The 5,892-nt window shown below is 34.9% G+C and overlaps 1 non-coding gene across 1 annotated transcript; it reads right to left on the reverse strand.

The window, feature by feature from the left end:
• Positions 1-5,429: 5,429 nt before the first annotated feature.
• LOC126016468 (small nucleolar RNA SNORA22) lies at positions 5,430-5,559 on the reverse strand. The gene has a single exon (XR_007498267.1). It is a non-coding gene; the product is annotated as a small nucleolar RNA SNORA22 (small nucleolar RNA).
• Between the last annotated feature and the right edge of the window lie 333 nt (positions 5,560-5,892).

Genomic DNA, 5,892 nt, shown 5'->3' on the forward strand with positions numbered 1-5,892 from the left:
ACTTATATTATCATTCTGCAGGCCATATTTAACACTCCAACTCTAGTTATCTGATCTCTAGTGTAAATGATCATAATACAAATGTGCCAAATTACCCACCCATGTAGAAAATATGTAAATAAAATGTTCGTTATTATATACCAAACATATTTGTTATTATATTTGTTATATATACCAAACATATTTGTTTTATATATTTTATAATGTATCAGTTTTATTAAAATATTGATATAAAGCCATGTTTATTTTTAATGGGTACAGCCAGCATAATGATTTGACTTACATACAATATGAAACGTCTCATTAGTATGTTTTGTTAAATGTACCATTTCAGAAGATGTTAAGACACAAAATAATAAAAGTTGAGATTCTATTATGTTTAGTATCCCTTGCTTTCTTTGTAAGACTTAATCATGATTTTAAAATTTGAGTTTATTATTCCTTTGCTATTCTTGACAGATTTGCCTCTTTCATAGGTGTCAATATCATTTTTTATTTGTTTTTTTTTGGGGGGCCACACCTGGTGACACTCAGGGGTTACTCCTAGCTATGAACTCAGAAATTACTCTTGGCTTGAGGGACCTTATGGGACACCTGGGGACTGAACCGCTGTCTGTCCTATGCTAGTGCCGGCAAGGCAGATGCTTTATCACTCTGTGCCATTACTCCAGCCTCAATAGTATTTTTAATGTACTGGGTATGAATGTATCACAATATCTCTTTTCATTTCCTGCTAATGGGCATTTGTGTTACTGTCAAACTACTTTTGCTTTGCGGTCACACTCATCCAAACTCAGACCTTACTTCTGACTCTGTATCAGGAATCACTCTGATGGTGCTTAAGGTATCAATTTGTGTATCACTAATCAAACATCTAAAAGCAGGTGCAAGGAAAGCACACTACTGGGAGTACCAGCACTCTGTCCCCAAACTTTATTTTTATAAAAAAGAATTCTTATAATTATTTTCAGGCACTATGTCTTTTGCTTCAAATACTGATGAAAATGGAAGAGAACTATAACATAAAAAATAAAAATATTAAGTATGGTATTTATTAAAAATTTTAAATAAGAATCCAAACATCACATTTTCTTACAGGGGATTGCTCACTGTTATAGTCTCACTTCTGGAATTCCCTTCCAGAATATATTCATGTTTATCTTCATAATCCTAAATCAGGTGGAGAGATACTTAATTACCTGCCACAGTATATTAAAAGTTAATTTTTTTCCTTTTAACTAATAACAAGTTTTTTAGTTCTTTAATAAATATCCTAGAATATTTTTCTTTCTGGATAATAAAGAATTGGAATATCTACTTTCTAGAAGTGTCTAGTCCTCTGACTATTAAGTATGGGTAAGTTTTTTGATACATAGAGTAAAAGTAAATGATATTTCAGAAAAATACGGTCAGCTGTTAGACAATACTGATATTTTGACCTATTTATTGTGAGATAGATAAGTGATAATGTCTTATAATATGGTCTAGACTCCACTGGGAACAAGTTCAGCTTAGTCATATTGTTTTGTTTTGTTTTGTTGTGTTTTGTTTTGTTTTGTTTTGAGGCCACACTCTAAAAGGGATTAGTCATCCCAAAAGGGATGTCACTCAGGGATTACTCCTGGATATGTTCTCAGGAATTGCTCATGGCTTGGGAGACCATTTGGGATTCTGGGAGATCTAATCGCAGTTCGTCCTAGGCTAGTGCAGGCAAGGCAGATGCCTTACCACTTGTGCCACTGCTCTGATGCTTCAGCTTAGTAATTTTTTCAACATTCCTTGTAGTTTAAAATGAAAAAATAATATATATATGACTTTTTCCCCTCTGTATATTCTCATACCTGTTCTATTTTTATTATTTTATTATTATTTTATTATTTTTTAAAATAATTATGTTTGTAAACCTTAATTTTAGGCAGGTTAGGTTGATCCACACTACCTTTTTTTCTCATTCTTTCTTTTAAAATAACAAGCCTCTGCGGGGTCCTGAAGCCCCCCAGGGGGGCCCGGCCAGCAGGAATTAGCTGGGAAGACTTCTCAGACAACCGCACTCCTATTTTGCTGGGTAGAAGCACAACCACACTGTAAAAAATCTGAGAGAGGTTAATAATAAAGACCCAAGGCAATGTCTCACTGCTCAAGGGCAACTTTATTTGGCTACAGCTCCTTCTTATATAGTGAAGGAGAAGGGGGCAGTACAAAGGTGATGTCAGTCATTCTTTTGGTGCGAAGGTCCATACAAGGCAAGAATACATATCAGGTTACAAGGAACAAAGAAAGTAAATCATTCTCCAAATAAGGAAATGGGCAGTGGGCTAGGAGGCAGGATGATCTGCAAGTCATGATGAACGTGCTGTTTCCATGGAAATTTCTAGTGACCTTCCAGCTGCATTCCTAATTGCTTGACTATCAGGAGGTGGTGCAAGATGTGCTTGCCTCAGTGATCTTGAACAGACAATGTAGCATATACACAATAATGAATGTCTTGTAAACTCAGGGATATGGTTAAGGGAGTAAGGCCTCTTTTCTGGGAATGGTACTGGGCTGTGTTGCTCTCCTCCGGGCTAAAAGATTAATTATACTTTGCAGCTGCATTTTCCTTTCTCTTTGGCCCAAGAACTTACAGCAAGACTGCATGTAGCCTTTAGGTGAAAGGCTGGATTATGGCAGAAAGAATAGCAAAATGGCCTCAAACAAGTCAGTCCCCAACATCTCCCCCTTTCTCTTCTAATAAAAGAAGGAAAGTTGTGAGCGGGTGGAAGAACCGTGTCTTAGGCTACAAGGTTTGACCAGGTCGGACACGGCCAAAGCCGCATTTAAAAGGTGGCTACAAGCGCCGTGGGTGTGCACAGAGATCCGAATTATGTGTTGTAGCCTTTTAGGGCCGTGTCCTAACTGGGACCTTGCTAATCCCGTCGTAGGTATCTCCACAGCCGAGAGCACAAGTACCGAAGCGAGCTCCGTTTGTTAGCTATGCGCTTTATCTCCTGAAAACTTAGTGGCTGGAAGGGCGGCTTGGTGACAATAGCCAAGTTTTCACAGGAGTCACGTTGGGTTAACTGTTGGTAGTGAACTTGAACAGAGGTTTTTGCCGTCTCATCTACCTGGTTTTTAACAAGGGCAGTAAGTTTGCGGAAAGCCCATGGGTCAAAGGAAAGGAGCAGCATGAGGCTAATAAGAGGGCCCAAAATAGTGGACAGTAATGTATGTATCCAAGGAGAAGAGAAAAACCAACCCTGTTACCAACCTTGTTCTTCATCGAAATGTTTTTGGAAGTCTTTTATACCGTCACCAATGTGTTGAACGCTATTCCTAACTAATCCAGGTTTATCTTTGAAAATACAACATTGTTCCTTAAGGGCTACACAGACTCCCCCCTCTTACATAAGGGCAAAATATAGAGCACGACGATTTTGAAGAACTATCATAATATGGGTCTGTGAGGGCTAGAGCAGAGGCATTTATAATATTTAAAATAACTTGAGAGGAGAAGGATGGGCTAGAAGGCAGAGTCCGTAGCTTACAACTTGCCCAATAGTGAGTTAATGACGTTGAGGCTGAACTTTCCAGAGAAGAAGTTTAGAGTCATTGGTGTAGATAGGAGGTTTAAACGTTGTGATGCTTTCATAAAACGGCGAAACTGGTGAATTGCAGATTGAACAGTGTTTATAGCTGGTGTTGGAGAGCGCTTGGGCAGAGGCATTGACCATTTGCAGGATGAGGTTCAAGGTGGAAACCGAACCAACAGGTTTGATGGTTATTTTAGGCATTAACAAAGCTAAAACATAATAATCATGATAAGCAAGAAACATTTCAGTAACAATATGGGGAGAAAATCCAGTGGAACAAACAAAATAAGTGGAGTTGGGGGCTTCAATGAAGATGGAAGAGTTGTTAACAATAATGGTTTGATTGCAAATGTGTGATTGTTGAACAGGCGGGCACATATATGGTTCGAGTAAGCAAAGTTCCACGACCGTGACTTGTTTGCCATGGAGGTTGTTGGTGGCAGTGGTGGGCATCCAAGGCAGCTAGGCAGAGTGCTCAATTCAGCATTGTTAAAGGTGGAGTTTGTCAGAAACAGGTTTGCAGGAAAGGCGGCTGGCAGGAGGGGTGACAGGCTTTTTTGAAGTGGATGAAGACAGGACTGTGGAAGGCTGCGGAAATTTTTTGTTAGACTTCAGCATTCAAAAAATTTTTATAATTAACAATCGCCAATTTATCAAAAACTTTTAAACTGAACATAAATGATTTTTGTTAAACTTTTTAGTTATTATTTTAAAGCTAGATGCTATTTTTTAGCTATAAATACATATTCTATAGGCCTGAACTTACACATAGCAGGAAAGTTGGGTGACTGCAAAGTCCAGAAATTCTCCAGGGAAAAGTTATCCCCGATGGCCATTGAGAAATTTGGGGTTTGCCATCCCTCACACTTTCCGCCATGTTCTTAGAAGGACAAAGCTAGCTTAATACATAATTTTTAACACATGATTTTTAGTTGCAAGATGCCAGTTTGTGAACTGACCAGACTGAACCAGGTTGAAAAAATTAATTGAAATTTGAAAAATGGATAAGGCTTTAAAAATTGTATTATTATAAAATGTAGAGATAACAAATAAACAGACAAAACAAAACAACACTAAACACAACATTTTACACTTGTGGCCACTTTCATTCATCACAACAGACACATAAACAGACAAAAGGATTGATTTAAGACTTATTTATAAAAAATTGACAAGCGCTTTTAAATATTTAGCTAGCATGTTTGTGAGAAGAAAAAAAAATTTTTGTAGAAAAACTTTTTTAGTTTTGAGAAGTACTTAATGTAGATGGAGTGGAACTTTGCTGAAAATAAATTTTAAGGTTTAGATTTAACACAAAACATTTTTAAAACAATTTTAATTTGAAGTTTAAAACATTAAGTAAAATGGTTAATAAGCAGTAAAAATTTTTTAAGTAAAATGGTTAATGAGCACTGTAGAAGGAGTCTTCACTCTGAAGTATGAAATCATTTGCTGTAAATGAATAGGTTTTCTTTAAATTGGTTTTGCAGTAGAACAGTAAGACAGCTGCAATAAAGTGTTAAAATTTTTATGATTAAACACAATAGCATGAACTATGATTATTAAAGGTATAAAAACTGATTTTAAAAATACAAACAACTGTTTTTACTATGAAGACTTTAAGTGAATAATTTGTAAAAAATATTATATACTAAATTAACTAAATGCTTAGATTATTACAAAATATAGTTAAAGACATCTGATGCATTTACACATTTAGAACTTAAGACTAAAATTATATTTAATACTAGTTAATTTGCTTATAGTTTAGTTACTTTTATATATTACTTATAAAATTATATATAATATATTTTTTATTAATATTATTTTTTCACTGCGACACAAATATACAGATTTATATAATGTGCTGATATTTTGAATGCACTTAAAATAATAGTTTTTTCAATGCAGAAATAAAGAACAACCATTGCTGTAGCACAAAGTTAAAACTAAGGGTACTATAAAGCATACTTAGGTGTTTACTGTGCATTAAATTAACTATATTGTTTAAAAAGGCTAACCACATTATTTTTTACATAATTTTGTAAATACTTTAAAATTAAAATAAAACTTTTAATAGAAATATAAGACTTAATTTTAACACTTTTGTGTTCGTTTGGATTTTAAAACACAAAGAAGTTTTTCTTTTACCAACATTTTGTTATCTGTAAAGTGACAGAATCATGACCTTGCTTTAAAATTTTCTGAGAGGCATGAAAAAAAATTTATTGCCTTTATCTTTCTGTTGCTTTTTAATGTTTTAATAATTACTTTACACTACTTAATGCACTAAACCTAATAACACATATTTGACGAAGTGTAG

Source organism: Suncus etruscus, chromosome 8 (assembly GCF_024139225.1).
Source record: "Suncus etruscus isolate mSunEtr1 chromosome 8, mSunEtr1.pri.cur, whole genome shotgun sequence".
In the NCBI taxonomy this organism is placed as follows: domain Eukaryota; kingdom Metazoa; phylum Chordata; class Mammalia; order Eulipotyphla; family Soricidae; genus Suncus; species Suncus etruscus.